Below are 10,478 nucleotides of genomic sequence, written 5' to 3' on the forward strand. Positions count from 1 at the left end.
TCTCTCTAGGTGCTCCAGTCACCGTGGACTCTGAGCACACAGTAAGTGATCACCTTGGCTTGTGCTTTAAGGCTAACTTCTTCCCGTGTAGGCCGAATAAGCCCCAAATTTATGCTACCAAGACTGAGTGGAATAAAATAAACGCCGACCAGTATAAACAGACATGTGATGAGATTCTCGGAAAGATAAAAGTTCCCTTTCAGCTCTTGATGCATGGCTCGAGTGATTTGGTAGCACTAGACATTTATTGTACTGAGATTATACATGCAATGAAAACGGCTGAGCAGGCTTCTGTACCCACTCGCCGTTTTAAACCTGGAATCAGCAAGCCTGGCTGGAGTCGCTCTCCTAAAGTAATGCAAGCCCAATCTCGTGCTAAGTTTTGGCGGAGATTATGGCGCGATTGCGAGAGGCCGAGGTCAGGTGTAGTGTTTGAGCAGTTCCGCAACACGAAAAAAACTTATAATAAGTCTGTAAGTGATCTTAAAGCTGTCGAAGCCGAACTTGCTTCCCAAGAAGCAGCAAATAATCCTGTATCTATGTGGAAGTCTTTTAGACAGTCTAAACCAGTGACAAACCCTGCTAGTAACATACCTGAGGAGCAGTGGGTAAAACATTATAGTGAAGTTTTTGGGATTAAACATGCCCAACTAACAACCGAAAGTGATAGTGAGCTCTCACGAGCTTTTGCGTCCCTCTTGAGCCAACGGAACTATTTTACCGTCTCAATAGGCGAAGTGCTCCAGGTTATTAAGCAGCTGAGAAAGGGCAAGGCTCCCGGGCACGACGGAATTGTGACTGAACACCTCCGCTGTGGTTCACCTCTGCTCATTGAGCACTTGACGCTGCTATATCAAATGTGCCTTGATTCTGGTGCAGTCCCTAGGTCGTTTGCCCTAGGTATTGTGTCTAACGTCTTGAAGAAGGGAAAAAATCGTAACCTCTGCTCTAGCTATAGGCCTATAACAGTTTCTAGTACATTAAGCAAAGTGTTAGAGAGACTTCTGTTACCTGAGCTGTTACGAAAGTGTAAAATTGACAATCGACAATTCGGGTTCCGTCGCCACCTCGGTTGTGCATTTGCACATCGCCTTCTTACGCGTATAGTATCGAAAGCTCAAATCAATCACGGACTCTTTTAATTTGTGCAGTAGATGTGTCCGCGGCGTTCGATTCGGTAATTCATTCAAAGTTAATTTTGAACCTGCTGCACCAAGGTGTGAACCCACATGTAGCGGCCGTCCTATGGCACTGGTATTCGAGTAGCCTTATCCGTGTTAAGTTGAGTAGTGAACTCCTGTCGAAACCGATTAAGCTTCACCGGGGACTGCGTCAAGGGTCGGTTTTAAGCCCTGTACTCTTCAATTCACTAACCTCGTCGGTAACAAAAAAGATTAACGGTGGTTTTAACACTGATTGTATGGATGTGAGCCTACTGTGCTACGCAGACGACATATTACTGGTGAGCACATCGCTTTGTAACCTTCAAGCTAATATCGATCTCCTAAGTCGAGGTTATACTAATATTGGTCTGGTTATTAACCCTGCTAAAACAGAATTTCTTGTATTTGAACCCCCGCGTGCGCCGTCTGAAGTTGCCCGTCGCGAGGCTACCCGTGTTACCGTTGCAGGGCAAGTAGTACTGCCAAGCCGCAAGTTGAAGTACCTAGGTATCACATATGGAAGCGACCTCAGAAGCTCGCGTGCTCTTTTTGTTGACCAGGTTCTGTCGGGTTTTCGGTCTGGGTATGCTAAACTTGCAGCCCTGAAGTTTAAATTTTAATAAGCATATCCTTGCTAGGTTGTATCGTGCCGTCGCTCTTCCCTTTGCTCACTACATCTCACCCGTTTGGCATTGGCTATCGAATTCGGATATGTTGCGAATCCGTTCAGGCTTTTGCAAATATTTAAAGTTTCTGCTTGGTCTGCCACTTTACCTCCGTAACACTGGTCTGCTAGAAAAGTATCATATACCTGATCCTGTTGAGTTCATGCCGAATTTTGAAAAACAAGCTCTCGTGAAACACAGGGCACTATTATTTGATTTCCCAGCGACTTTCTTGCTTGATAGTTGAAGTGTGATTTGTTTGTATTTAGTAGATTATTATGTTCGGTTGATTTGTTTTCGTCTTTATTTTCTCTTTTCTTTTGTTTTGCTCCGCTTTTTCATGCTTCTTTTTTATAGCGGGTTTGTAATAAATTATTATATTTGATTGCTTCAAAATTCAAATATCTTTGAAAAGACTGCAGTATGAAAATACATCAAAAATGCAATTTTTTTGACAAAATTGATTCTACTTTAAAAAGTATTTTATTTTTAATTACAAAAGTGACTAGATGTTGCAATTTCCTTTAAAATGAGCTATTATACACCTCTCTATGATTTTCCAGTGCCCAGCTAGTTGAGGAGAAAAATCAAGCGGAAAGAAAAAAATATCCCGTTTGTGGAGAATTTTCTTCTTAAAGAAATTTTTTTCTCTTCAGAAAGTCAATTTTCTTGATTTTCAAGCCAATATATTTTCTTTGTTATTCAAGCCAAAGAGTGATAAGTTTCCTTAATAGGGGTTTTGTACAAGGTGGTTCTAATGGTGTAATTTTTGTTTTGATCTGACTCTTTTCTCAGGAGTTAGGAGTTCTTATATTTCTTAACATTGGACATGATCGACTCTTACTAGGTTGCTAGCTAACGCTGCAACCCGGATCACTGAGAATATATGGAGGAAAAATTGTCCTTTACTTAGTTTCAGCTTAAATTCGAAGATCGAGCCTTTATGTAACTCCGGGTTACAGCTTCCGCTGCAACCCGGTTACTGCTGCAATCTGGATAGCTTGCAGCTACTCCTGGAACCACCATATATCAGTGACTATGGGCGAGAGATCGTTCTTTACTGTAAATACAAAAGTGACTAGATGTTGCAATTTCCTTTAAAATGAGCTATTATACAGCTCTCTATGATTTTCCAGTGCCCAGCTAGCTGAGCAGAAAGAAAAAGCGGAAAGAAAAATATCCCGTTTGTGGAGAATAACGTGGTAAAAGTCAATTTTCTTGATTTTCAAGCCAATATATTTTCTTTGTTATTCAAGCCAAAGGGAGGTAAGTTTCCTTTATAGAGGATTCGGACAAGGCGGTTCTAATGGTGTACTTTTTGTTTTGATCTGACTCTGTTTTTAGGAGTTGGGGGGTTTTATATTTCTTGACATTGGAGGTGATCGTCTCTTACTAGGTTGCTAGCTACCGCTGCAACCCGGATGAACCGGCAACTGTGGAACAGTTTATAGATGTAATGGGAAATTTTATAGATCACTGTGAATATATGGAGGCATAATTGTTCTTTACTTAGTTTCAGCTTTAATTCGATGATCCAGACTTTATGTACTAACTACATCCAAAGACTATGACGTCATTGTTTAATATTGTATATAAAAAATTAAGTTTTTCGTAAAAAAAATTAATTTAAAAAAAATTAAGTACAAATAGCGCTAGATCTAGAGATTTCCTTTAAAATGAGCCATTGAACAACTCTCTACGATGTTCCAGTGCCAAGCTATCTGTGGAAAAGAGAGAAAGAAAAAAATATCCCGTTTGTGGAGAATAACGTGGTTAAAGTCAATTTTCTTGATTATCAAGCCAATATATTTTCTTTGTTATTCAAGCCGCAGGGCGGTAAGTTTCCTTTACAGGGGTTTCGAACAGGGCGATTCTAATGGTGTACTTTTTGTTTTGATCTGACTCTTTTTTTAGGAGTTAGGGGTTTTTATATTTCTTAACATTGGACGTGATCGTCTCTTACTAGGTTGCTAGCTACCACTGCAACCCGGATTAAAAAATTATTATCATATTTTGTATGTAACTTTTATTTTATAAGTCTTCGATAGTCTAATGGTAAGTATCCGCACTTGTTACCTGGGAGAAGGGGGTTAGATTCCCCGTCGGGGAGAACTTTTAATATGTTGAATTAAAAGCACCATCTTTTCAATTTAATATTTAAAAAAGAAACTTGTTTATTTACATTCTAGCTAAAATAATGAAGATAATATGAATGAACCACAGAATTCAGTTTCTTTGGACTTGAGTTCGTTTTTTAACTATAAATACAAACAGGAAAAAGCCTACGGCTTTTTCTTCTTTTAAATAGTAAGAAACGAAATTCAAACAATCAAGTAGCTAACTAAGTCCAATGTATGGAATAGTTTGTTCTTTCAGTGATCGTCTTTTAATGTAAAAATATAAATACTGTAATCTTAATTATATAAGAGACGAAACTCAAACAATAAAGTAGCTAACTAAGTCCAATGTGTGGAATGGTTTGTTATTTCAGTGATCGTTTTTAATGTAAATTTACTAAACTATACTATAGTTAAGTGGCCTATATAATTTAGTATAGGCAAGAGGTCGTTCTTTATTATAAAAATCCCCCCAAAAAATACTGTGTTTTATATAATAATGGATAATTATGTATAAAAAGACCTAATTGACAAATCAGTTACTATGAGCGAGAGATCGTTCTTTACTGTAATTAGAGTTCGGTCTTTAAGTTATCATACACTCTTAAAATTCTTATATGAGCGTTTGTTGGTGCAGTGGTTAGTACTTAAGACTTTGAATCCTGGGATCCGAGTTCAAATCCCGTGAACGGCTCATATGAAATGAAACTTACTTATGCTAACATTTAGGTTTCTGCCGCAATTCTTTCTTTTTAAAATTAAATTAGTTACTATCGCCTAGAGTTAGTTCTTTATATCGTAACAATTTGTTTTATAAGAATAATTAATTTAGGTAATCACAAAAGGTTTCTATATAAAGCAGTTTCCTTTAAAATGAGCAACTACACAGCTCTTAATTATGACCACAAACTGTTTGATTTAATACTTAAGTTACTATGGGTTCAGTTCGTTCCTTATTGTAATATCTTTTCTTCCCAAAATTTGTTATTTCTTTATGAAGTTCAGTTGACATGATATCTTGTTTGCTCTGCGGTATAAAAAATACTAATAGTAAAAATTACCTGAAACTATCGCTTATATGTATTAAGTGACGCCATTTATGTGCATGAGATGACGTCATTAAACATGCCTGGTTTGCAGACAGAATAGACTCGTTTGTCATGCCGTCATTCGACATCTTGTTTCTCTTAGTCTTTCAAATTAGATAATTAATTTATGATAGTGTCATATAGAAATAACAACTTTTTAATTTCATAGCAATAATAGGCGTTATGCTTACAAAATCACCTAATGAAAATACCATATTTCTACTTGAAATCCCGTCTACATATCGCGTTGACGTATTCTGGCTTTTACTTACCTATTGTCCAATAATTAGTTACATATATGTGTACATATTTTATCATTTTTATCACATTTAAATCCGGGCCCTAATTATCACCATTGATTCAGCTCGCTTGTAGTATTTAGTGTTTTGGAATATTTTTATAAAATGAAAAAGTTAGATATAAATTGTATCCAAGGCCCAATAATGCCTCTTGGGTATAATTTGTCTCAGTTCTAAATAAGGGATACAACATGCAGTAACATTTATATTATAGTCTTTGTGACTTTTCTTTGAAAAACTTATTTTGTGGAAAGTTTTTTTTAATTAATCTTTGAAAAGACAACAAACTGTCTACCGTTGGGCCAGCGACGAAGCCGCCCGGCTCCCGGTTCTATATATATATTTATTCATTTTATATTCGTTATTATGAATCTGAAAAATATTTTGGGGGAGGGGGGGGGGTTCAAACCAACTAAACCCTTTGGATACGTCCTTGAATGTTAGCTAGCTACCGCTGCAACCCGGTTAAAAAATTATTATCATATCTTATATGTAACTTCTATTTTATAAGTCTTCGATAGTCTAATGGTAAGCATGCCCACTTGTTACCTGGGAGAAGGGGGTTTGATTCCCCGTCGGGGAGAACTTTTTATATGTTGAATTAAAAGCACTATCTTTTCAATTTAAAATTTAAAAAAGAAACTTGTTTATTTACATTCTAGCTAAAATAATGAAGATAATATGAATGAACCACACGGTTCAGTTTCTTTGGACTTGAGTTCGTTTTTTCACTATAAATACAAACTAGTAAGTTTTTACTTACTACTAAATAGTAAGAGACGAAACTCAAACAATCAAGTAGCTAACTAAGTCCAATGTAAGGAAAGGTTTGTTATTTCAGTGATCGTCTTTTAATATAAATTTGATCTGACTCCTTTGTTAGGAACTATGGGTTTTTATATTTCTTAACATTGGACGTGATCGTCTCTTACTAGGTTGCTAGCTATCGCTGCAACCCGGAAAAAAACACATTGTGCCCACATCGTTCTTTACTCAGGCAGTGCTAGCGCGCTGCCTATGATAATAAACTGATTACACACAGGAAAAAGCCTATGGCTTTTTCTTCTTTTAAATAGTAAGAGACGAGTCTCAAATAATCAAGTAGCTACCTAATTCCAAAGGTATTCAATTTTTGTTATTCCAATGATCGTTTTTTATTGTAACTAGGTATCAGCCATCTCTACAGCCATGATACTATTGGAAATTACATAATCCCTATTTATGTTTTAGTTAACATGGGCAAGGTGTCGTTCTTTATTGTATAATCAAGAATGAAAGAATTTTCAGTTTTGACTTTCCTTATATACTAATTATGACGTCACTCTATTCACGTCATAACTCTTATATAAAACTATGATGACGTTCATTATTTATCTAGTAGGGTTTCAGACAAGGTATTTCTAATGATGTACTTTTGTTTTGATCTGACTCTATTTTTAGGAGTTTTGGGTTTTTATATTTCTTAGCATTGGACTGATCGTCTCTTACTAGGTTGCTAGCTACTGCTGCAACCCAAATTCACATATATTTATTTATGAGAGGCAGCCTGGCCGAGTGGTCCAAGGCACTGGTGTTAGCCACCAGTCTCTTCAGAGGCGTGTGTTCAATTCTTACCGCTTGTATAAGATTATGTGTGAAAGACTGCAGTGTGAAAAGACATCAAAATGCAGTTTTTGGTGGAAAAATTTATTCTCTTTTAGAAATAATTTATTTTAGTTACTATAGATTTTTAACCCAATTAATTTCCTTTAAAATGAGCTATTGAACAACCCTCTACGATGTTCCAGTGCCAAGCTATCTCTGGATACAAAAGAAAAAAAAAGAAAAAAAGAAAAAAATATCCCGTTTAGGCAGAATGTTGTAGTAGCTGCCACTTTTCTTGATTTTCAAGCCAATATATTTCCCTTGCTGTTCAAGCCAAGGGACAGAAATTTTACTATGCAGGGGTTTCGGACAAGGCGGTTCTAATGGTGTACTTTTTGTTTTGATCTGACTCTTTTTTTAAGAACTATGGGTTTTTATATTTCTTAACATTGGACGTGATCGTCTCTTACTAGGTTGCTAGCTACCGCTGCAACCCGGATTTTATTTCATGACGTCATGATGTTATGATATTATTTCATGACGTCTTCAGAAACAACAACTGCATGTCGTGTATTTCTATTCAAGTCATAGCTCTAATATAAAACTATGACGACATTCATTATTTATCTAGTAGGGTGTCAGACAAGGTAGTTCTAATGATGTACTTTTGTTTTGATCTGACTCTATTTTTAGGAGTTTCGGGTTTTTATATTTCTTAGCATTGGACTGATCGTCTCTTACTAGGTTGCTAGCTACTGCTGCAACCCGGATTCACATATATATTTATGAGAGGCAGCCTGGCCGAGTGGTCCAAGGCACTGGTGTTAGCCATCAGTCCCTTCGGAGGTGTGGGTTCAAATCTTACCGCTGGTATTATGTTTGAAAAACTGCAGTGTGAAAAGACATCAAAAATGCAGTTTTTGGTGGAAAAATTTATTCTCTTTTAGAAATAATTTATTTTAGTTACTATAGATTTTTAACCCAATTAATTTAATTTAAAATGAGCAATTGAACAACTATCTACGATGTTCCAGTGCCAAGCTATCTCTGGAAACAAAGAAAAAAAAGAGAGAAAAAAAATATGCCATTTGTGGAGAATCCTGTAGTAGCTGCCCCTTTTCTTGATTTTCAAGCCAATATATTTCCCTTGCTGTTCAAGCCAAGGGACAGAAATTTTACTATACAGGGGTTTCTGACAAGGCGGTTCTAATGGTGTACTTTTTGTTTTGATCTGACTCCTTTTTAGGAGCTATAGGTTTATATATTTCTTAACATTGGACGTGATCGTCTCTTACTAGGTTGCTAGCTACCGCTGCATTCCGGATTTTTAGGAGCTATGGGTTTTTATATTTCTTAACATTGGACGTGATCGTCTCTTACTAGGTTGCTAGCTACAACTGCAACCCGAATATAAGTGAGAGTTCCTCTTTCCGGGTTGCAGCGGTAGCTAGCAACCTAGTAAGAGACGATCACCTCCAATGTCAAGAAATATAAAACCCCCCAACTCCTAAAAAAGAGTCAGATCAAAACAAAAAGTACACCATTAGAACCGCCTTGTCCGAATCCTCTATAAAGGAAACTTACCTCCCTTTGGCTTGAATAACAAAGAAAATATATTGGCTTGAAAATCAAGAAAATTGACTTTTACCACGTTATTCTCCACAAACGGGATATTTTTTCTTTCCGCTTTTTCTTTCTGCTCAGCTAGCTGGGCACTGGAAAATCATAGAGAGCTGTATAATAGCTCATTTTAAAGGAAATTGCAACATCTAGTCACTTTTGTATTTAAAAATAAAATACTTTTTAAAGTAGAATCAATTTTGTCAAAAAAATTGCATTTTTGATGTATTTTCATACTGCAGTCTTTTCAAAGATATTTGAATTTTGAAGCAATAAAACAGTCCATGTAATGAACTCTATAGTAATAATAGCTACTTGTCTCAATAGTAACCGAAACTCCTGGAACCAAAATTTTCTTTTTTGGCTTAATCGCTAAAATTATTATGTAAACTGCAAAAATATTTATGATGCCTAATCAGTAATAGTAATTTTTTAATTTAAACAACAAAAATACATGAAAATTCTAAAATTAGTTTTGCTTTTTGTCTCCTGGAAGAAATTTTTTTTTCATCTCAGTTCAAATTTATTATTGTATCCTGTAACCCGTAAAGTACATATCTCCATATTATTGTCTCATAATTGCAATTATTTTAGTTTTCAGTCCAGAATCACTAAACTTATTATTTAAACTGCAAAAATATTTATGGTGTCTAACCAATGTATAATAAAGAACGACCTCTTACCTATACTAAATTTTATACGCAACTTAATTATAGAATAGGTTAGTAATTCAACAGATAGCATGGCACTTCAATATTGAAGAGAGTTGTTCAATGGCTCATTTTGAAGGAAATTAATGGGGTTAAAAACCTTTTGTAATTAAAACAAATTATTTTTATTACATTAAGAAATTTTATATGTTCCTTGAGAAATCATCATAAGTAAAAATTTCCCATACAGAAATTGAACTCAAGCCTACTGGGTGAGAGCTATCCCAACCTCTAGACCATATAGGATATATTAAAATATCCGATTAATGAAGTTTATGTTTAAGAACAAATTATAAATCTAGTTAGCTGCCTGATTATTTGAGGATCGTCTCTTACTATTCCAAAGAAGAAAAAGCCGTAGGCTTTTTCCTGTTTGTAATTTATTTTATATCCGGGTTGCAGTGGTAGCTAGCAGCCTAGTAAGAGACGATCACCTCCAATGTAAAGAAATATAAAACCCCTAACTCCTAAAAAAGAGTCAGATCAAAACAAAAAGTATACCATTAGAACCACCTTGTCCGAAACCCCTATTAAGTATTATATAACAAGGCCTTTGGGGTTGAAACAATCCCCAGAGATTAGGGGCAAGAGTTGTAAGCTACGCCCAGGGGGTATTTAAGGTTTTTATGGAAAGAATACTTGTTTAGCCTTAGAAAAGGCTCAGTCTCTCTCCCTGAGAAAGACTACGTCAATATAAAACGAACAGGAATTAATTAAAAAAAACTTTTTCAACAAAATATTATAATAAAGAACGAATATTTTACCGATTATCTACTAATAACCATATATGACGTAATAAGTGACATGACGTAATATCTAAAACCTATTGTGTACTAATAACCATATATGACTTAATGAGCGACGTGACGTAAAAATTGAAAAAATTAATTTTTATTTTATTTTCGTTTTTAGTTCAGAATTGCTAAGGTTATAAACTGCAAAAATATTTATGGTGTCTGAACAATAGTTTTAATCTTTTAATTTAGACTAGAAAAATACCTGAAAATTTAAAAATTAGTTTAATTTTTTGTTAGGTTCTTGATACTTGATACGGGACATAAAAATTCAACTAATGGTACATAATGGTTTCAATCAAGCAAGCTACACGCAAGTTAAAAAAAGAGTACTACCAAAAAAACAGAGATAGCATCTTGAAAAGAGAAAAGCAAAGGTATTCAACCGACCAGGCGTATCGAGATGCAAAAATTGATAGTGACAAACAGCGTTATTAT

The sequence above is a fragment of the Artemia sp. Qi Xiang Cuo genome, chromosome 10 (assembly GCF_049724085.1).
Source record: "Artemia sp. Qi Xiang Cuo chromosome 10, ASM4972408v1, whole genome shotgun sequence".
In the NCBI taxonomy this organism is placed as follows: Eukaryota; Metazoa; Arthropoda; class Branchiopoda; order Anostraca; family Artemiidae; genus Artemia; species Artemia sp. Qi Xiang Cuo.